This window comes from Saccopteryx bilineata, chromosome 2, assembly GCF_036850765.1.
Source record: "Saccopteryx bilineata isolate mSacBil1 chromosome 2, mSacBil1_pri_phased_curated, whole genome shotgun sequence".
NCBI lineage: Eukaryota > Metazoa > Chordata > Mammalia > Chiroptera > Emballonuridae > Saccopteryx > Saccopteryx bilineata.
In genome coordinates this window covers 322,387,570-322,411,177 of record NC_089491.1, presented here as the reverse complement: position 1 = coordinate 322,411,177, position 23,608 = coordinate 322,387,570, and positions in this window count along the sequence as shown.

Below are 23,608 nucleotides of genomic sequence, written 5' to 3'. Positions count from 1 at the left end.
ATTCTACATTTATGACTGGTCCTTTTTTATGGTTTCTACGTTCTTTTACATGTTGTTAAGCATCCTTATAACCATTACTTTGAACTCTATATCTGATCAATTGGCTTGTCTCTATTTTATTTAACTTCTTTTTTTTTTTTTTTAGATTTTACCTGTTGTGTCATTTGGGACCTGTTTCTTTGTGGACCCATTTTGGCTGCCTCTTTGTTTTTGTTTCTACATATTAGATAGATCTGCTGTGACTCCCAGTCTTTTGGGGGTGGCTTTATGTAATAGGTATCCTGTGGGGTCCAGTGGTGCAGTCTTCTTGCCTAACTAAATCATTTTTCAAGTTAATGAGAAGAGTATTCAGGGAACGCCAGGTATGATGGCTCAAGCTCTTCACATGACACAGAACTGTTTCGGGAGCAGGTGAGAATCATGGCTATCACTAATGTGGTTTGTGCATCTCTATCTTTATTTATTTATTTTTAATTAATTTTAATTTGTTGTGTTTACATAGTTACAAGTGTTCCCCAGAATATATCACCCTCCCTCACCCCCCCCACTGTGTTCTCCTTGATACCTCCTTTGCCTCCCCCCCACCATGTTCCCCCTTTTCCTCTATGATTTACTATCCTGCCCTCTATCTCCATGTGTTATGTGTATATACTTTCATTAATATCTTTCCTTTATTTGATCCCCTCCTCTCATCCCCTTTCCCTCTGACTGCTTTCCTTCTGGACTCTTTGACCCCTTCTCTGCCTCTCTTCCTTGCTTGTTCATTGGATTCCTCATAAGAGTGAGGTCATATGATATTTTTCTTTCTCTTCCTGGCTTATTTTGTTTAGCATAATAGACTCCAGATCCATTCATGTTTTCGCAAAGGGTAAGATTTCCTTCTTTTTCATGGCCAAAAAGTATTCCATTGTGATATGTACCACAGCTTTTTAATCCACGCGTCTACTGATAGACACCTGGACTATTTCCAAATATTGCCTATTGTAAACAATGCTGGAATAAACATGGGGGTGCATTTCTTCTTTTGAATCAGTGATTTGTTTTCCTTAGGATATATTCCTAAAAGTGGGATACCTGGGTCAAAAGGTAGTTCAATTTTTAATTTTTTTAGGAATCTGAATACTATTTCCCACAGTGGCTGCACCAGTCTGCATTCCCATCAACAGTGCAGGAGGGTTCCCTTTTCTCAACACCCTCGTCAGCACTTGTTATGTGTGTTTTGTTAATGAGCGCCATTCTGACAGGTGTGAGGTGGTATCCAATTGTGGTTTTAATTTTCATTTCTCTAATGATGAATGATGTTTAACATTTTTTCATATGCCCATTGGCCATCATCAAAGAAGTGTCTATTCAGTTCTTTTGCCCAATTTTTGATTGGATTGTTTACTTTCCTGCTGTTGATTTTTATAAGTTCTTTATAAAGTTTGGTTATTAACCCCTTATTGGACTTGTTGGCAAATATGTTCTCTCATTGTATGGGTTGTCTTTTCATTTTGGTCATGTTGTCTTTTGCTGTGCAAAGCTTTTTAGTTTGATATAGTCCCATTTGTTCATCCTCTCCTGTATTTCTCTTGTCTGTGGAGATAAATTAGCAGATATATTGCTGTGAGAGATGTTGGAGAGCTTTCTGCCTATCTTTTCTTCCAGGATGATCATGGTTTCATGACTTACATTCAAGTTTTTATTTGTTTTGAGTTTATTTTTGTGAATGGTGTAAGATGGTGGTCTAGTTTTATTTTTTGCATGTACTTGTCCAATTTTCCCAGCACCATTTGTTAAAGACACTGTCTTTACTCTATCGTATGCTCTTACCTTCTTTGTCAAATATCAATTGTCCATAGAGCTGTGGGTTTATTTCTGGGTTTTCTGTTCTGTTCCATTGATCTGTATGGTAGTTCTTATGCCAGTACCAAGCTGTTTTGAGTACAATGGCCTTGTAGTATAACTTGATATCAGGAAGTGTGATGCTTCCATTTTATTTTTATTTTTTCAAGATTGCTGAGGCTATTCGTGTTATTTTTGGCTCCATATAAATTTTTGAAATATTTGTTCTATATCTTTGAAGTATGACATTTGTATTTTAATAGGAATTGCATTGAATTTATAGATTGCTTTGGGTAGTATAGACATTTTAATGATGTTTATTCTTTCTAACCATGAGCATGGTATATGCTTCCACTTGTTTGTATATTCCTTGATTTTTTTTTATTAATGTTTTATAATTTTCCAAGTACAGGTCTTTAACCTCCTTCATTAAACTTACTCCTAAGTACTTCTTTGTTGTTGTTGCAATATTGAAGGGGGTTGTTTTTTTAATTTCCTTTTCAGACAGTTCACTGGTGATGTATATAAATAGCTTCTGATTTCAATCTTCTTAACTTCATTGAGACTCGTTTTGTGTCCTAACATGTGGTCTATCATAGAGAGTGTACCATGAGCACTTGAAAAGAATGTATGTTCTGCTGCTTTAGGGTGAAAGGTTCTGAAGATATTTATTAAATCCAGTTGATCTAGTGTGTCCTTTAAGTCTGCTGTTTCTTTGTTAATTTTCTTTCTTGAGGATCTATCCAATGATGTTAGTGGGGTATTGAAATCCCCTTTTATTATAGTATTGCTGTTGATCTCACCCTTTATATCCTTAAAAATCTGCTTTATATATTTAGGTGCTCCTATATTAGGTGCATGGATATGTATAGTGGTTATATCTTCCTGTTGGATTGCTCCCTTTATCATTATGTAGTGACCTTCTTTATCCCTTACTATATATAGCCTTTGTTTTAAAGTCTATTTTGTCAGATATAAATATTGTTACCCCAACTTTTTTTTTCATTTCCATTTGCATGAAATAATTTTTTTATCTTTTTACTTTCATTCTATGTGTATCTTTTGTTTTGAGGTGGGACTCTTGTAGACAGCATATGTATGGGTCCTGTTTTCTTATCTATGCAGCTACCTTATGTCTTTTGATTGGAGCATTTAATCCATTTACATTTAAGGTTATTATTGATATGTAGTTGTTTATTGCCATTTTATTCTTTAAATCTACATTCCTCTTTTACTAGATTTTTTTCCCCTTTGTTCTGTTTACTACAGGCCCTTAACATTTCTTGCAGCATTGGTTTGGTTGTATTAAATTTTCTTGAGGTTTTTTTGTTTGTTTGTTTGTTTGTTTGTTTCTTTGTCTGGGAAGCTTTTTATTTCTCTTTCAATTTTAAATTATATCTTTGTTGGATAAAGAAGTCTTGGTTGTAGGCTCTTGTTCTGCATTCTTTGAATACTTCTTGACATTCCTTCCTGGTCTCAAGTGTTTCTGTTGAAAAGTCAGATGTCATCCTTATGGGGGCTCCTTTGTAGGTGATTGACTGCTTTTCTCATGCAGCTTTTAGTATTCTTTCTTATCTCTTAGCTTTGGTATTATAATTATGATGTGTCTTGGTATAGATCTCTTTGGGTTCCTCTTTAATGGAGTTCTCTGTGCTTCTTAAACTTGTGTGACTTTTTCCTGCATCAATTTAGGGAAGCTTTCAGCTATGATTTCTTCAATCAGGTTCTCTATCTCTTGTTCTTTCTCTTCTCCTTCAGGAACCCCTATTATGCGGATGTTGTTTTTTTTCATGTTGTCACTGAGCTCTCTTAGAGCAGTGGTTTTCAACCTTTGTTTCTCATGCACTCATAAACTAATTACTAAAGAAAAAGGGGCCCTGACTTCTTCTTCCTTAGTAATTAATTTATTTGTGCCATAAGATGAAAATGGTTGTATTTAGTCAGGGGCACTGACCTTAGTAATTAGTGTGTGTTTGTGGCATGAAAAAAAAAGGTGGAAAATCACTGTTAGAGTTTCCTCAGACTTTTTGACCCTCTTTTCTTTTTGTTGTTCTCCTTCTGTGCTTTCTCTTATCTTGTCCTCTAAACCACTGATTTGATCCTCTGCTTCATCCAGTCTGCTTTTAATTCCTTCTAGTGAAATCTTCATTTCAGATATTGTGTTTGTCATTTCTGTCTGATTCATTTTTATGATTTCAATGTCCTTTTTGATGCCTGCTATCTCTTTGTTTAGATGCTTTTTTTGTCCATCTATTGTTTCTCTAAGACCTTTGAGCATCCTAACAATCATTACTCTAAACTCTGCACCCAGTATCTGGGTTTGTTCTATCTCATTCAGTTCTTTTTCTGGGGATTTCTCTTGTTGATTCATTTGAATTGCATTTCTCTATCTTCACATTTTGTCTCTGTATAGACTGCTCCTTTGGATGTGTTTTTTGTGTAGCTAGCTGAGTATAGGATTGGTGTTGTCTGCCTCAAGTTTTCTAGGTCATCTTGTGATGGCATCAGTTATTTGTATTTTATTGTGGGCTACTTGTCAACTGCTACTGCTCTTTTTACTGTTTGTGACAGCGTTTTCTGTGCCTTAGGTGTGAGGAGCCTTTCCTTAAGATACCACTCCAACTAGGGTTGTTAGGTCCTGAGCTGATGCTATCTGTATCTGGCCACTGGATGTACCAGCCCTGGAACTCCCTGGCTGGAACCTGGTGCAGACCAGTAGAGGTCACTGCTTTTGACTGACCCTTTGCAACCTTCTTGGAGCTACAGGTGATCCAGAATTTGTGGCTGCCTCTGCTGGGCCATGATGCCCTTGTAAATATCAGCTGCACTCCCAGTCTGGCTTTTAGCTACTGTTGGCCAGGGTGTGTGTCCTCTCTATTCCTGAAGTGTGGTCTTTCTGCCAGCCCCCTGCTGCCTCCACCTCCTCAGACACTCGGGCACTGGTGCAGGCTTGTGGGCTGCAGCCCGCGCTGCTCTGTGGGCAACGGGGACTCCTCACCTCACTGGGCTCCATTCTTCATGGTCACGTGGGCTGCCTCTCCGAGCTCTGCCCCTTGCCATCACTGTGTGGGCCACCTGGCTTTATCTCCCATGGGTACACAGGGCTCATCACTGGGATCTGCCCCCCATGGACATGCAGGATGCCTTGCCCTGCTGGGGTCCACTCTGTGCTGGTGCAAAGGACACTTCACCCCGCAGGATTCTGCCCTCCATGGGCACATGGGAGGCCTCTCCAGGCTCCACCCCTCGCCACTGCTATGCAGGTTGCCTCACTGGGCTCTGTCCCTGTCCACCACACAGGCCAAGCACTGCGGCCACCTCTACAACTGGGCCCTTCCACTCTTCAAAGGGTACTCAGCAGGTTGGGGGAGCCATGTAGCCTAGACCTCAGAACTCAAAACCTGTGTCCCTGATGTGCCCCCTGCTTCTAAGTGTCTCTCATCACTGACTAGAACAGGAGAGCCTTTAGTGGGCAGGGTAATTGTTTCCCTTTGCTGGCCTGGTTCTTCCAGGAAGACTGTCCACTTTAGGTTTGGGGAGTGACCCAGTACAGGGGTCAGGGTAGTTGTCCCCCACAGTCTCTCCCTGTGCCCTGAGACTACACTGTCCTCTCACTACTCCAGTCCTTTCAGTGCTCTCCAGGTAGGTGACTGTGAATGAGATTTTCTGCACAATTCCTTAAGATGAAGCCTGGGTCTGAGAATTCTGTCTCCCTCTCGCAAGCAGTAACCCGGCTCTTCTTCGAGCTAAATACTGTTTGTACACCTCCTCTAGTCTCTGGGGTTCCAGGCTGAAGTTCTGGTCCTGTGGCTGAAGACCCACAACTCTCTGGGCAACCCACCCCACTGTGAGAAACCCTCCAGGCCGCCTCTTGCTCCTAGAAGTGGGGTAGCCCTTTCCATGTCTCCGCCTTTCTTACAAGCTCAGTGTGGTTCCTTCAGTGATGCTTGGTTATAGATTCTTCTTAGTTCAATCCAAAGTTGGTTTTTCAAGATGATTGTTCCTAAGTTAAGTTTTAATCCACTTTGGTTCTGGAAGGTGGGAGTTGTAATGTCCACCTACTCCATCACCATTTTTCCTCCCCCCCTACCCTATGTCTTTTGATTGGAGTATTTAATCCATTTACATTTAAGGTTACTATTGATATGTAGATGTTTATTGCCATATTATTCCATAAATCTATAATCCTCTTTTTCTCTATTTATTTTTTTCTTTGCTCTTTTTACAGCAAGCCCCTTAACATTTCCTACAGTACTGGTTTGGTTGTAATGAATTTCTTAATTTTTTTTTTTTTTGGTCTGGGAAGCTTTTTATTTCTCCATCAATTTTTTTTATAAATTTTTATTGATTTTAATGAGGTGACATCAATAAATCAGGGTACATATGTTCAAAGAAAACATATCCAGGTTATCTTGTCAATAAATTATGTTGCATACCCATCACCCAAAGTCAGATTGTCCTCTGTCACCTTCTATCTGGTTTTCTTTGTGCCCCTCCCCCTCCCCTTACCCTCTCCCTCCCCCCCCATAAACACCACACTCTTGTCCATATCTCTTAGTGTTGTTTTTATGTCCCATCTATGTATGGAATCATGCAATTCTTAGTTTTTTCTGATTTACTTATTTCACTCCGTATAATGTTATCAAGATCCAACCATTTTGTTGTAAATGATCCGATGTCATCATTTCTTATGGCTGAGTAGTATTCCATAGTGTATATGTGCCACATCTTTATCCAGTTATCTATTGAAGGGCTTTTTGGTTGTTTCCATGTATGGGCAAATGTGAACAATTCTGCCATGAACATGGGGCTACATGTGTCTTTATATATCAATGTTTTTGAGTTTTGGAGGTATATACCCAGTAGAGGGATTGCTGGGTCATAAGGTAGTTCTATTTTCAGTTTTTTGAGGAACCACCATACTTTCTTCCATAATGGTTGTACTACTTTACATTCCCACCAACAGTGAGTGAGGGTTCCTTTTCTCCATAGCCTCTCCAACACTTGCTGTTACTTGTCTTGTTGATAATAGCTAATCTAACAGGTGTGAGGTGATATTTCATTGTAGTTTTGATTTGCATTTCTCTAATAACTAATGAAAATGAGCATCTTTTCATATATCTGTTGGCCATTTGTATTTCTTCTTGGGAGAAGTGTCTGTTCATGTCCTCTTTCCATTTTTTTATTGCATTGTTTGTTTATTTGTTGTTGAGTTTTATGAGTTCTTTGTATCAATATATTTTGGATATTAGGCCCTTATCTGAGCAGTTGTTTGAAAATAACATTTCCCATTTAGTTGGCTGTCTGTTTATTTTGTTGTCAGTTTCTCTTGCCGAGCAAAAACTTTTTATTCTGATGTAGTCCCATTCATTTATCTTTGCCTTCACTTCTCTTGCCTTTGGAGTCAAATTCATAAAATGCTCTTTAAACCCAAGGTCCATGAGTTTAGTACCTATGTTTTCTTCTATGTACTTTATTGTTTCAGGTCTTATATTTAGGTCTTTGATCCATTTTGAATTAATTTTAGTACAACGGGACAAACTGTAGTCGAGTTTCATTCTTTTGAATGTGGCTTTCCAGTTTTCCCAGTACCATTTGTTGAAGAGACTTTCTTTTCTTTATTGTGTGTTGTTGGCCCCTTTATTGAAAATTATTTGACCATATATATATGGTTTTATTTCTGGACTTTCTATTCTGTTCCATTGATCTGAGTGTCTATTTTTCTGCCAATACTATGCTGTTTTGATTGTCATGTCTCTATAGTATAGTTTGAAGTCAGGTATTGTAATGCCCCCAGCTTCATTCTTTTTCCTTAGGATTGCTTTGGCTATTTGGGTTTTTTTATAGTAACATATAAATCTGATGATTTTTTATTCCATTTCTTTAAAAATGTCTTTGGAATTTTGATGGGAATTGCATTAAATTTGTATATTGCTTTGGGTAATATGGCCATTTTGATTATATTTATTCTTTCTATCCAAGAACAAGAAATATTTTTCCATTTTATTGTATCTTTTTTGATTTCCCTTAACAATGCTTTGTAGTTTTTGTTATATAGGTCCTTTACATTCTTTGTTATGTTTATTCCTAAGTATTTTAATTTTGTGTCCTGTGACCTTACTGTATTGGTTTATTGTTTCTAGTAATCTTTTTGTGGAGTCGTTGGGGTTTTCGATGTATAGGATCATATCATCTGCAAAAAGTGATACCTTTACTTCTTCTTTTCCGATATGGATGCCTTTTATTTCTTTATCTTGTCTGATTGCTGTGGCTAGAACTTCTAGCACCACGTTAAATAAGAGTGGACAACCTTGTCTTCTTCCTGATTTAAGGGGGAAAGTCCTCAGTTTTATGCCATTTAATATGATTTTAGCTGATAGTTTATCATATATGGCCTTTATTATGTTAAGATATTTTCCTTCTATACCCATTTTGTTGAGTGTCTTAAACATAAAGTTGTGTTGTATTTTATCGAATGCCTTTTCTGCATCTATTGATAAGATCATGTGAATTTTGTTCTTTGTTTTGTTGATATGGTGTATTACGTTAACCATTTTAGGTATGTTGAACCATCCTTGAGATTCTGGGATGAATCCCACTTGATCATGATGTATTAATTTTTTAATATGTTGTTGTGTTCAATTTGCTAGTATTTTGTTTAATATTTTAGCATCTGTATTCATTAAAGATATTGGTCTGTAGTATTCTTTTCTTGTGCTGTCCTTGTCAGGTTTAGGTATGAGGGTTATGTTGACCTCATAAAATGTGTTTGGAAGTATTGCTTCTTCTTCAATTTTCTCCTTCAATTTTAAATGATAATCTTGCTGGATAAAGAAGTCTTGGTTGTAGGCTCTTGTTTCGCATTACTTTGAATATTTCTTGCCATTCCCTTCTGGCCTCAAGTGTTTCTGTCAAAAAGTCAGATGTCATCCTTATGGGGGCTCCTCTATAAGTAATTGACTTCTTTTCTCTTTCAGCATTTAGTATTTCTTCTTTATCTCTTAACTTTGGTATTTTAATTATGATGTGTCTTGATGAAGGCCTCATTCAGTTCCTCTTTACTGGGACACTCTGTGCTTCTTGAACTTGTGTGACTTTTCTTTTCATCAGTTTAGGAAAATTTTCAGCTATGATTTCTTCAAACAGGTTCTCAATCCCTCATTCTTTCTCTTCTCCTTCAGGAACCCCTATGATGCAGATGTTATTTCTCTTCATGTTGTCACATTGTTCTCTTATAATTTCCTCAGACTTTTTGAGCCCCTTTTCTTTCTGTTGCTCTGTTTCTGTGTTTTCATTTATCTTGCCCTCTAAGTTGCTGATTTGATCCTCTGCTTCATCCAGCTTGCTGTTGATTCCTTTTAGTGTAGTCTTCATTTCTGATATTGTAATTGTCATTTCTGATTTTTTTATGATTTCAATGTCCTTTTTGATGCTTCCTATTTTTTTATTTAGATGCTCATTATGTCCATCTATTATAGCTCTAAGATCCTTAAGCATCCTAACAATCATTATTTTAAACTCTGCATCTGGTAATTTGGTTACTTCTATCTCATTCAGTTCTTTTTCTCAGGATTTCTCTTGTTGATATATTTGGATTAAATTTTTCTGTCATCTCATTTTTTCTGTGTGTGGTTTGCAAGCTTGTTGGGGTAGGGCAGCTGAGGTTGGTACACAGAATGTGGTCCCTCCTCCAGGGCTTAATCTCTCAGCCTCTGCTGCTTGCTTGGATTTTAATTCTCCCTAACATGGTGAGCCATGTAAAAGTCTTAATTTCCCTGCTGTTTGTTTGCTTAGCCCAGCAGGGAACTTCTGTGATTAGGATGGGGGTAGTGGGCATATCCTGCTCTTTGGCCCCAGTTGAAACTCTATCCAGGCCTTTTTTTTCTGTATGGTAAGTCCACAGTAATGCGGTGGGTATGACCTCTGAGAACCATAAGGTGTGGTCTTCCCAGGTACTCTCTGGGGACAAGACATGTTCTCCATATCAGAAGGGAGAGGTGTAGCTCAGGTCTCCCTGGAAACTTGAGTCACTGCCCCTCTCCTTTACTTTCTCCTTTCTGAATGGCCTTTCACATCGATTGGAGCTAGAACGCTTTCTGGAGGTGGGTCAACTGGCCTTACACTAGGCTTGTGCTGGATGGAGAGAGTACCCCTCCCCCTGTATATGGCCACCAAAGTATTGGAGAATGACTCAGCACAGGTATTCCTCTCCCTGTCACCGTCTGTGTCCCTGTGCCTCCATCCCCCCACTCTCCTCACACAAGACCAATCCTCTCAGCTCTCATCCCCAGAGCCCCTGATAAGTGGCTGTGAGTGAGGTTTTCTGTGCTATCCCTTTAAGGCAGTTTCAATTTCTCTGCAAGCCATTTCCTGCAAACAGAATCCCCCTCTTGTCCCCACTCAATGCAGTCAGGCTGTCTCCTCCAGTCTCTGGGTCTCTATGCTGGGGCTGAAGACCCCTGCCTCTCAGGGTCTCTCTCTCCACAATGATAATCCCTCTGGACCCTCAGCCACCTCTCGCTCTTGGGAGTGGGAGAGCCACCACCGAGTCCAGGCACTTCCTACCAGTCTCGGTGTGGTTTCTTCTGTGCTTCTTGGTTTTTGAGTCTTGTTCTTTTAGTCCAAATTTGGTTTTTCACAATGATTGTCCTTAAATTAATTTGTAATCTAGCTTGGTCCTGGGAGGTGGCAGTTTGTATGCCTGCCTACTCCGCTGCCATCTTGGAATCCACCTGTGCCTCTCTATATTTAATTTTTCTCTTCACCTTGGGCTTTGCTGCCAATTTTTCTTTTCTGGAGGTGTTGAAGTAGACCCAAAAAGAAATTCCCTTAGGATGTTTATATTCTTTTTATGCAAAATTGTATTGTTAAAAAGAGTTTCAGATATGATCTAACACAACTTCCCAGTTTCATGTGGAATCCTGATTTCCAATGTGGTCAGCAAGCTTTATTGAGAATTTTATATTTCTCATGACTGAGTCACATCCCCTTATCCAGAAACCTGGGAAACTCTACTATTCACAACCTTAATAAGATGGTACTACTCTCCCAACTTCTAGGCCAAAATGGAAACAAACAAAAAGAGATAATCTCATTTAAAGAATAAAAATTAATATATTTTTTAGCAAATAAATGAATACTATGATCCCATCTGATGATCCACAATAGAGTGTTTCCCAACGATACTTCAAATGTCTATATTAGGACTTTTTTAATCTTTATGTTTTTCTGTATGACCTTCCATCAGCTCTACCAGCACTGGCCTGCTTGGTTTATCTCCATTGGCTAAATCATGGTAGTGGGTTTGTCAGCCAAGTTGGTACGCATAAGCCATGCCGCATTCTCTCACTTAAGTCCTGTGTGTCTCAAGAGTCCTCTAGAAATTGACTTGTCTCCTTAGATATTGGCAAGGTAAAGCCATAAAAATTTCCTTGCAATTTGGTGGTCTTTCTTCCTATAGAGAATTGGGTAATAATGTGCTCAATTCCTTTGCTTAGAGCCTAGCTGATGTGTATCAGATGTGTATTTCTGTAAAGAGACCACTTCCCACTTTTAGAAAGCCACTGCCCCTTGGCCTAAACTACATTAAACCCCTCTGAGCTTCCAAGTTGCTCTCATTTGGTCTTTACTGAAGAATTAATGTAGTACAAAGGTCATTGGAAAGCACTTCAAGCTGGCTTCCCTTGGATGCTTCTGTTCCATTCTAACTGAGTTTAGCAAGCTACAAGTTTCCGATTAAAATTCCAGCCCTTTGAGTCACAGGTGGTTAGGAGAATGACTGCTCCCACATCTCCTGTCATCCACATATTTACAGAGCATGCAGTAGAACAGTGTAGTACACTGAAACCACGCCCAGGGTAACAACTCCCTAAGTTAAAAAGACACGATTTTCAATTTTTAGAATTTCACGTGAAAATGAAAGTCGTTGTGCTACAAGTGTTCTTTCCTTTATAATGTCTTTACAATGGAAGGAAGTCATCCTACTGGCTGCCAGTGAAGGAGGGAGCAGTGTTGGACTGATGAAATCGAACCTCATATTCAGCACAAACTTCTATTATCTTGTTTGTTTGATCTGGTGGCTGTTAGGCCTACGGAAATACACCTTCTGTTTATGCTTCTAAGCGCTTCTTTTATCTTTACATAAAAGCGTGCAGGGGAAGTTTCCAAAATTAGTCCACCTTTTGGGCCCAGGCCACAGTTAAACTTAGATATAAAAGAGATCAAAGCATTTCCATTCTGATCCAAATAGCTGCATCCCAGTCGTGTAGTGGGTAACAGTGTGGAATGGCTGTACATTTTCTGATCTGGAAAGTCCAAGCAATACATTCTAGGTTGCAAGGCACAAAAAGAGGCAGCATGCATGTCTTCTTTTAAAATTAGTGCCTGCCTTCCAGGATTTGACCAAGAAGCTCTTGTTTGGACTTTGGTGTACAGTGTAATCTAGTGGGAAGAGCCCAGTGGTCCTGAAGTCTGCCTGAGGAGTCTCCACAGACAGATAGGTTGGCAATTTCTCTCTTCTCCCCAGCACGACCCGAGTTGATTTTGCTCATCTTTTTCTGTGCTTCTTTCATGTGAAGACAAGGAGGAGTCTTCCTTGCAATATGGCAACAATTTCCTGTTTTCCTCTCTTTTTTCTATTTTTTTTTTTTCAGTTTGACCTTGGCAAAGTATCAGACTGGTTTTCCTGAAGAGTAGGCAGAAGACCCTTGTCCCGATGCAGGAGGAGGGTCACAAAATTATTTGTCATCCAATATACTTTTGTGAGTAAAAAGGGACACTCTTAGAAATTGAACATGGACAGGTGGAGTAAATTGAGCCTGTCCTGACAAATTAAGATATATGGTCAGCTTCTGTATAGAAATATAGGTGACTTCTAATGCCTAGAGCCTCAATTCTAATGCCTCTTTTTCTCTGCAAGATTAGGCATTTTCTAGTCACTCCAATACATTATTACAGAGGGTCATTTTCTGCTTTTGATAGCAAATACAGTAATAAGAAAGAAAAATTGGATAATAAATTTCCGTAAGTCTCAGAACAGACCCCCTGTGAAATAAGACAGCTCCAGAATAGATTTTGTTGCAAAGAAAATGTTCTGTACAAATTCTTTAAAGAAGTCTTTAAAATGTACTTTTATTTCAAGATGCCACCACCCACTATTTACAAAGAAAGTCCGGAAGCAGAGCAGCAGAGCCCTCAGGCCACTTCTAACAAAGATATGTGTGTTCAGGACCAACAACACAAAAACACTGTTGTAATTGCACCCAAACTGTTTTTTGTGTGCAACATATTTTTGTTTTCAAACTGCAGTTGGATGGCTGTGTTTCCTTTTTGTTTGTTTTACCCCTTCCCTTCTAAATATTTTGCACCATCTTGGAGATTTTTCACAAGTTGTGGTCTGCTGGCGGGGCCACGTTCCTCTGACTCGGACACTGAGTTGTGTTTCTATGGCAGGCTTGTTTATCATGAGGGATGGGCACCCTTCACAGCAATTTTAACGTCCTTTCCTCCTCTTCTTCACACACTCAGAGATTCCGACACAGCAGTCCAGAAATGGCTTTCTCTAATCATAAACTGCATTCCTAGAGTGTGAACTTGACTTTGCTCTGCTTTCAAGATAGGGAAATATTTGACTCTGTTTATTTCTTTCAACCTGGGCAGTGCCCTCTTTACTGTTATGACTAATCCATTTGTCAGGGCTGGAATCTCCCAATAGTTTTTTTTTTTTTTTTTTTCAGGTAAATCACGTCGCTCAAAGTTGTTAAGCAAAAAATGCCACAGAGGCCAGAGGGTGACTTCATGGTGGTTGAAGCCCATCCACTGGACAGAGACCTCTGTTGACCATGAGATTTTTTTTCCAAGAGAAGGAAAGCTTAGTCAGACTCTGACAGTTACTGCCCCTCACATTTCTGCAGAGGAACCAGCTTGGGGAGAGATAAGGACCCTGGGTTGACACCCTGATTGTGTCTACCTTTTTATTTGTTAAATGTGGAAATTGACTTCATCCAATTAGTAAGAGCAGGAAACGGTTTTTGTTTTCTCTTTGTAGAAAAACATGAAGTAACAGTTTTATCTTAATTTGTCAGGCATTGCCCAAGAGACTACAGCCATGTGGGCCGGTGGCCAAAAAATTGCTCTGAGTCCCGAGTCTTAACACCCAGATATAAAGAGAATGCTGATTGGTTTTCCAGCTGAAACATAATAAGCCACATGGTGCCAAAAATGCTGTGCAGCATGGAAACCCCAAGTTTACACAATAGGGCTGATTGCAATCTGGGGTCTCCATTTGTCCTCGTATGCAGAGCTAAACAAAGGAAGGTGTTGTGGGCTTCTGCCTTTGTAGAATGCCTCTGCCCCAGATCCTAGCCTGGTGTCGCACCAGGCTTCCCACAGTCTTCCTGCCAAATCACTAAATTTTTTCCTGGCTGCCATTCAGGAAAGTACAGCTCTGTCCCTAGGATGGAAAGTTAAAAGGACTTGCTTGGATACGTTGAAATATATACAAACACTGCTTGACATATGGGGAAGGCTGGTTTTGCACACTCAACTCTTGCTTGTAATCTAAGGGCAAAGAATGCAAGACTTCTGAATGTCATTTCAGTTACGCAATGAGGAAAAGAGTTGGAATAAAAATTTTTTTTTTTTAAAGCATAGTCAGTATTCTACTTAATCCCAGTAAACTTTCACCTGAATTTTTTCATTAGCAAAATGTTGGCTAACCTTCAAGAGCCCATCCAGCTTGGGTTGTGTCTGACTATAGAACCAGAATAGAACATATAGAAGATATGGGCTGTAGATATGCCAGCGAGGTCACTGGAAATGAGCTGGGCAGACGTACTCTCACCTCACTGGCACAACTGAGGCCAGGCTGGCACAATGATGTGTGTTGCCTGATTAAAACTTCGCTTGTAGCGTCACAAATTGACTCTAGTTCTATGTCACTAGTGGGAAAGGGCTTGAATTTAAAAGACTTCCTAATACTTAACTCTATTCTCATTACTTCTAGTTGATGGTAAATACCACCATAGAGGTCATAGCATTTAATTAGTACTACCCAAGATGCTTTTTTGATTTTGGTTAATACTAACATGCTCTTTTTCTTATCCCCAATAATGGCTACAAACTATGACCATTATATGACTAGTGTATATAAAGATGCAACTAACTTACACATATTAAAAAAATTACTTTGATAATAGAAGTAAAACATTCTCTAATAACCCAACTTCTGCCAAAGTATGCAGGGAATGAAACAGGCCATAGCTTCCACTGAGGTGGACAAAACACTGTTTTTGACAGAAACTGGCAAGCAATTCTTTCTATCAATGCTTTTCTTTTATTACTTTTTGTTTGTTATTAATACTTCAGAGTAGTAAAACAGAATGGGATGTATTTAAGAGTTTAGAAAGCATTTATTAAAAGTACTAGGGGTTAAAAATACAAATTCAAAAAGATATATGTACTCCTGTGTTCATTATAACATTATTTCAATAGCTAAGATATGGAAGCAGCCCAAGTGACCATCAATAAATGAATGGATAAAAAAGCAGTGGTAGCTGTGTAGAATGGAATATTACTTGGGCATAAAAAAGAATAAATTCTTATTTGTGACAACACGGATGTACCTAGAAGATATTGTGCTAAGTGAAAAATAAGGTAGAGAAAGATAAATATAACTTCTCTTATATGTGGAATCTAAAGAACAAAACAAACAAACAACACAGAAACAGATTTATAGATACAGAGAACTAACAAGGTTGACAGATGGGAATGAGGTTGGAAGGATGGGTGAAAAAGGTAAAGGGATTAAGATGTATAAATTGGTAATTACAAAACAGTCATGAGGATGTAAAGTACAGCATACGGAATAGAGTCAATGATATTGTGATAACTATGTCTGGTGCCAGGAGTGTACTAGAAATACTGGGGGATCACTTTGTAAATTATATATTATATATGTGTCTCACCACTATGTTTTACAACTGAAACTAATATAAAGTAATACTGAATGTCAAATGTAATTGAAAAAAATTTTTTTTAATTATTGGGGATGAGGACTTTTTACCTGTAGTGAACCCAAGGAGTAAAAGACCACTGATTTAGTATTGCTGGCTTTCAATCTGATTTATCTCCATCCGGCTACAGTAATCTAACTGTGTGCCCTGTCCTTCCAAATAGGTGCCAGTCTCTTCTGTACATTCCTGACTATGTGGCTTTGTGCTTGTTCTTTCCCTCACCTGCAGAGAACTACCTCCTTCTCTCCATCTTTTAGGTCGCAGTTCAGATCCTAGCCGATCAATAAAACCTCCCTGACAGGCACCTCTCAAGAGTGCAGGTAGCTCTTCCTCTTAGAGGCTCAGAATCACGCACTACCCCTCTCCCACGCTCAGGATCAGGCAGTGCCCCTCTCCCACGCTCAGGTTCACGCACTACCCCTCTCCCACTCTTAGGGTTGTGCAGTGCCCTTCTCCCACGCTCGGAATCACGCACTACCCCTCTCCCACGCTCAGGATCACGCAGCGCCCCTCTCCCACGCTCAGGTTCACGCACTACCCCTCTCCCACGCTCAGGATCACGCAACGCCCCTCTCCCACGCTCAGGATCGTGCACTACCCCTCTCCCACGCTCAGGATCACGCACTGCCCCCCTCTCCCACACTCAGTATCATGCAGTGATTTCAGAAATATTTATTTTCACATTCTTCCCTTTTCTTTCTGCCAAATTTTCTTGCTTTATCATTTCAGCTTTCTTTTAGCTCAACCACCTTTAAATAACCAAGTTAAATTTTTAGAGTCTTAAGTCCAAATTTTCAGAGATTTGCTCAGGTCATCTTGTGCTGTATACCCAGTCTTCTGTTTGATCAGCGTGGTTGTCAGGAGCTAGGATTTGTGATACAAACAGTTGCCTAAATCCACTGCTATACAGTCTGTCTTCAGGAAGTTTCAGGGAGGGGGAAACAGGTAGGTAGGCACTGCATAGATAAGCCCTACCTGCAGAGCTGTATTATTCCCCTAAAGCACACTCTGTAAGGGCAAAGAATAATTACCATTGCTCACTTTCTTCAGTGTATTTGGTACAGTGCTACTCATGTACCAAAGTGATTCAAAGCCTTGGCTGCAGAGTACACTCACTGGAAAACTTTTAGAAACAGTTGTGCCCCCTCCTCCCCGGCAACCATTGCAGAGTTCGGGTTTCATTGGTTGGGGCTACAGCCCCGACACCAGTCATCAAGGGCCGCTGTGCTTTCCAGATGCCTCAGAAAACATTACTCTTACAGGTGAAAAAGTGGTTATTCTTGTAACTGAAAACACAGTGCAAATTCAAGAGCTGTTAAAGAGCTTAAAATTCTTGCTCGGTTTAGTAATAAGGTAATAGCAGATTACATTCATGTTGTCTTTAGGAGGGGTGAATACCACAAATATTGTTAACTTTAGAAGAGACATTAATCATTTTGGTTTTACATGTTTAATTTTTCTCTATTCTTGTAACTGATTTCATTAAATGTGGGAGTCAGTTGGTTGTTTTTGCAATTTTTGGATCCCAGAATCAATATATCTTCAACATGCAGCCTTGTTCTGGGATTTTTTGTCAATGAAGTCTCATATAACTAGGAAAATTTAAGATTGAATAGTAAATTCTGCATTGATGAGCAGCACTTGGATGATACCTGTTTTAGCGTTTTCAGTGGTAACTCTGAAACCAGCCTTCTGTAAGTTTGGGCTGAGTCCCGTGAGCCTGCAGAAGAGCAAGGAACAGATTGGTCACAGGTCGCATGTAAAGAGGACCGTTCAGAATGTTCTTTGTGGTATCCTTGAGTCCACCGAGTTTCACCTGAGGCTTTAGAACCATCGGTTGTGATGACTAGTAGAGAATTCCTTGAGAGTAGTGTCTGGAGTTCTTCAATATGACTAGTGAAAACATGAAGATATTTTAAGCTTTCAAATAAATCAGCTCAATTACTGGTTCCCAAGGGATTAACACTGTCTCTCCTGCTAAGTGCCTCTGAGACCGCTTTGAGACATTTGCTAACAACCTTGAGAAGTCAAGCCACTCTATTCTTATGAACCATTGACTTCTATATAGAATGTGATTCATAGGCTTTTATATTTCCTACCCCAATTTCCTTCTCTGAAAAGGAGAAGTTGCATACGCCTAATGAAGGCCTGGTAACACTGACCACTTTGGCAAAGAGCCTAGAGAAGGGATACTGTGGAAGACATTACTACTTGTGAGCCAGCATAACCAGACTCAGACTCCTTCTTGTGTTACAGCAGAGACCAGAGCAGTCCTAAAACTTTGTTATACCAGAGCATACTGTCCGGGCCCCTTGGATATGAGCATTCCTTATTGGAGTTAACAGCATGTGTCCAATGGTGAAGAATGAGAATCGTGATGCAAGTTCTTAAGTGTCCTTTGGGGGTGATGTGATAGCTCTCTCTTCTAGCAAGTTATCAGATTTGCCTGAGAAGGAGCAGAGATGGCACCCTTGCTGTCTGAACAGGTGTTGGTGTGTTTGAACTGATTGGCAGATACTTTAGATTATGCTTTCTCGTGCAGTAGACCCTGGTGACCATCTTGGCAAGACAGCTGTGCTTAATTGATGGGCGCAGAACTTAAACAAGAAGTTTTGTTCTTACCATGAACTCCACAATTTTGTCTCTTTGACAAGGCTGATTCTTTGCATGTATCAGACTTGATCCCAAATCAAATGGCCCAAAGAGAAGTCATTAAAGGTTTTGTTGTGAATGTAGCCAACACTATTTGGCTACACATCACTGAAGTGGTCCTTTAAGTTTAAAATATGCAAATGGCACAATTAAGCACCATGAATATTTGGCTAGATGTGTGCTGAAAATCTAAATTTGAAAAATTTGGCCAACATTGATGAGAAGTATACTGCTGTTATCCAGTGAGACTCAGATGTGCTTGTGAAGCAGAACAAAAACAGTTGAATATAAGATCTGTCATGGCTCCACCACCCTTCCGAAAAACATTGTTTTACTCTTTTAAGGACTTTTGAATTTGTTGTCTCAAGATATGAATTCTTGTCATCATGTGATTCCCAGGGAGCAAACGCTGAGTGGAAGACTTTCAATGTGTCTCCTGAAACAGCACTTTAAATGCAGGGCATTAAAAGGCAGGTTTTACTCAGTTGTTCTTCAGAATCTCTTGTTGTTCAACTTAATTTTGAAAAAGAGTTCTTCGCTACTTTTTCCTCCCTCTGTTTCTTTTCCTTACTCTTCCTCTCTTACTTTCTTTTACTTTCAACAGAAATGTTTGAGTTATATACTTTATGATGGGCTTCTGCTAAAGATACAAGTATAGTTGTGTGTCACTGAACAACGGGGATACATTTTTAGATGAGATCGGGTGTGCTCAGGGTGCTTTGGCCACAGATGCCTGGGGATACATTTTCAGAAATGCATTATTAGGCAATTTTGTCATTGTGCAAACACACAAGTTTATATAGTATAGCCTACCACACACCTATGTAGTCTGGTAAAGCCCATTGCTCCTGAGCTGCACACTGTACAGCATGTTACTGTACTGACTACTGTAGGCAATTCTAACACGATGGTAGGTACTTGTGTATCTAAGCATATCCATACTTAGAACAGGAACAGTAAAAATACTTAAACCAGTGTCATAGGCATTCATTATCATCATCAAGTATGTGCTATAATTATATGTGCTGAATACAACTGGGAGTATAGTAGGTTTGTTTATACCAGTATCACTACAAACACATGAGTGATACATTGCACTGCTATATTACAAATAGCAGCTCTCACCAGGAATTTTTCAGCTTTGTTACAATCTTATGGGACCACTGTGGTATATGTGGCCTGTGGTTGACTGAAATGTCTTTATGTGGCACCTGACTATGTTAAAATATAATTGTAACTCTCAGAAAAGTTTCTTCTTGGGGGAAAGAGTGAAGAAATAAATATAAAAAGCATGCTGTCTGGTAAGAATTATATCCAAGGTGTTGAGGGAAAAAGTAGTTGGACACCAAAGCCATCCTGGATGGAGTAGGACATCCTGGGATGAGAAAACATAGTGTTAGGAAAAGTATCCTGAAGGAGATTGAGGAGCCACTGAGCCATTTCACCTGCAGGTGTTGTAAGGTACCAAAGGCTACAGAATTAATATTAATATTTTAAGAGGCTTGGAGAACATTTTATTAATTTGGGTTAAGGTATGCAGAGAAATTGTGAGAATAGTCTCTGTACTGTGTGATTGGCATAGTCAGGATGGCCTTGGCATTGTGTTGCAGATGCAGAGGGGAGGAAAAACATGGATCCCCAGACATTCCACTAAGCCTGTGGGGAAAAGGGTGAATAGCTAGCCAGGTACAGGGAGAGAAAAGCCAAAATAAACCTTTTCTCATAGCAATGAGCCATTTGCGGGCATTTGTCCCCACCGAAACTACCTCTCCTATGTAAATGCGTGTAGTTAACACATGTGACTCTGGACAGAGAGATAGCAGATGAACACTAGATAATATAGGAATGCCTTTTAATATGTAAAGAGACATCATTCTACCATTGTGTTGGCTTGTAAACTTTGTTTTCCCCAAAAGGATGTATGGCTTGCAAATTGAACGTGGTCCTATCATGTTAAAGGACATATGACTATAACCAATAGTGGTAAGGGGCTCCTAATTGCAATTTTTGCTTCTGTACTTCCCACTTACAAAACTATAAAAACTAAGTAGAACAAAGGGCCGGCGCGCTCTCCGTCAGATTTCTGTCGGAGTTCCCGCCGCTTGGCCAAGCTAGACAATAAAGCTTTGATATGTAACCGAAGGACCTTGTTCCTGTCTTCCATGTTTTTGGTCCCTCCGAATTTGGCTTAACAGAGATAACTTTGAGTCTTTGGGCAAGTGAGAGAGATTATGTATCAAGAGGTGAAGGTGGAGAAAACGGTAAGACAAACAATGGGCGTAAAGGATAGTAATTGTGGGCACTGAGGAAGTGACAATAGTTCCGTTACTGGGATGTAAGGCCCATGGGTAGGACTGGAGGATAGGAAGTGACCTTGGCTAAGACTAGATCAGGAAGAAGAATATTACATTTTTGTTAAAGATTTGGAATTTTCTTAACGTGTGGACACATGAAAGAATTTTAATTATAAACTTTCCTATTACCAAGATCATTCTAGTAATGTGTGGAACGTAGACTAGATGACAGGACTGCAGGTGAGGAGACCTATTAGAAGACTATTTCTATTTTCCAAAGGAGGAATGATAAGGGTCTGATCTAAGACAATAACAGTGCAGGGAAGAAGAGGGGATAGATTGAGAGAATTTCAAAAGGTACAATTGACAGGACTTGAGCTTAAGTAAATTTTATGAGAAAGAAAACTCATCTGAAGTCATTGAAAATCTAACCAGAGGATTTTACACTGAACTGTAACCGACTGAACAGATAACCCTGTGACGTGTGTCACACACCCTCTGTGATGGCACATGCTTGCTGAGAACCATTGGAGAGTCCTTCAAGTTAACATTTTATTTTTCTCATAACAGATCTCCTAAACAATGTTGGAACCTCAAAATCTATCTTTCTAGCTTAGATTTAGAAAGAGGAGTATTTATATATTTTTTTCTCCTATAAATAGTTTGACTTCTTTTTCAAACTCTGTCATAAACTATGCTATTTTAAAAATTATTTCCATAGCAAAGACACTTGTCTAATAATCATACCAAATCATGGCACCAGCATAATCTGACCTACTTTCAGAATTTCTCCTTTTCAGTTATTTTGATCAAGGGCAGGTATTTACATGTGGTGGAGAAGGCTATATATATATATATATATATATATATATATATATACACACACACACACACACACACACACATTTAACAAGTATTTATTAATTCTAGTGAGAGAGGAAGGGAGAGGGAGAGAGAGAGATAGAGAGAGAGAGAGAGAGAGACACAGGAACATCAATTTATTCCTGTATGTGCTCTGACTGGGGATCGAACCAGCAACCTCTGTGCTTCAGGCCGATGCTCTAACCATCTGAGCCATCTGGCCATTGCAGCTGCTAGTGATTCTTGTTGAGCTTCTGGCTGAAGGCCCACAGTCAAGGCACATATGAGAAAGCAATCAATGAACAACTAAGGTGTTGCAACAAAAAACTGATGATTGATGCTCTGGAGATACTGAGAGTAAGCGGCTATGGTGAGTAGTGAGAAGGAAGGCAGGAAATGGTGAATGGCCGTAGCACGCCTGAGGAGAAGCAAAACCTGTGGGACTGACATGTCTCTCTCCCCTCACCCTAAAACCCAAGTTGTAGCTGTGTAGAGAAAAGAAACAAGGAGCCTGGGGAGAACTATGGCTTCTCACCCATTTATTGAAGAATCAGAGTTTGCTTGGCTTTTCCCTGGAGACCTGAGCTTGGGCGTCAAAGAGAAACAGCTGCCGCACACCAGGTGGCTGTTGGGCAGCTCAGATGTGAAGTGTAGGCCCTTGATCTAAAAATTTCTGCCTTGAATCTACTGCATCATAAATATAACTCTTAGCCAGTTCAGCTACCTGTTTTCCAAGCCCAGAAAAAATTAGTAGCAAGCTAGAGGCAGGAATTCTAGCCGCTGCAGACAGATTTGAGGATTTACAACTTGATAGGGAGGGAAAGGCCTAAAAATGAAAAGATACAGAATTGTGCTTTTCATTAAAACATAGTGAAAAAAAAAAGACAGGTAAAATTATAAACCACTGATATCTATGAAGGTTAAATTATGACTTGTGTTTTTTATTTGAAACACAGGAAAATTACCATCAAAATGTATCAAAATAAACAGAGCTTAAGAATTCAAAAGTTTTCATTGCTTAAAGAATTGGTAACTGCCGGACCAGGCAGTGGTGCAGTGGACAGAGTGTCAGACTGGGATGTGGAAGGACCCAGGTTCAAGACCCCAAGATCGCTAGCTTGAGCGAGGGCTCATATGCTTTGAGCAAAGCTCACCAGCTTGGACCCAAGGTTGCTGGCTCGAGCAAGGGGTTACTTGGTCTACTGAAGGCCCACGGTCAAGGCACATACGAGAAAGCAATCAATGAACAACTAAGGTGTCGTAATGAAAAACTGATGATTGATGCTTCTCATCTCTCTCCGTTCCTGTCTGTCTGTCCCTATCTAACCCCCTCTCTGACTCTCTCTCTGTCCCTGTATAAATAAAAAAAAAAGAGTTGGTAACAAGCTATATTTCCATCTTCTATAATTTCTGCCATTAATTCTTACAGAGAGGTTACAAAGAGAACATGGAAGTGAGTGTCTTTCTTTTATAAACACTCTCAGAATTATCCTTCTCACTTTCTAGATTTCACCTTACTCCCTCTCTCACCTGCTAACCCACCTTGTTTTTCTTGTACACATCAACTTCAACAGTCTGTCTTTTCTTAGCTCCTGTGTTAGTAGTTGAAAACCTAGTTGCTATGGTGGAATGCTTGTGTCCTCCCAAAATTCATATGTTGAAATTTTAACCCCTAAAGATGATGGTAGTTGGAAGTGGGGATTTGGGGAGGTGTTTAAGTCATGAGGATGGGGTCTTCATGAATAAGAGTAGTGCCTTATAAAAAAAGAAGTTCCGGAGACATACCTAGCCTTTTACTCTGTGAGGACACAATGGAAAGCCTATAACCCTGAAGAGGGACCCTCCCAGAGTATTCTGGCACTGTGGACTTACAGCCTCCAGCATGCTGAAAAATAGATTTCTGTTGTTTATAAGCTACCCAGTCTGTGGTATTTTGTTGTAGTTCCCTAAATGGACTAAGAAACT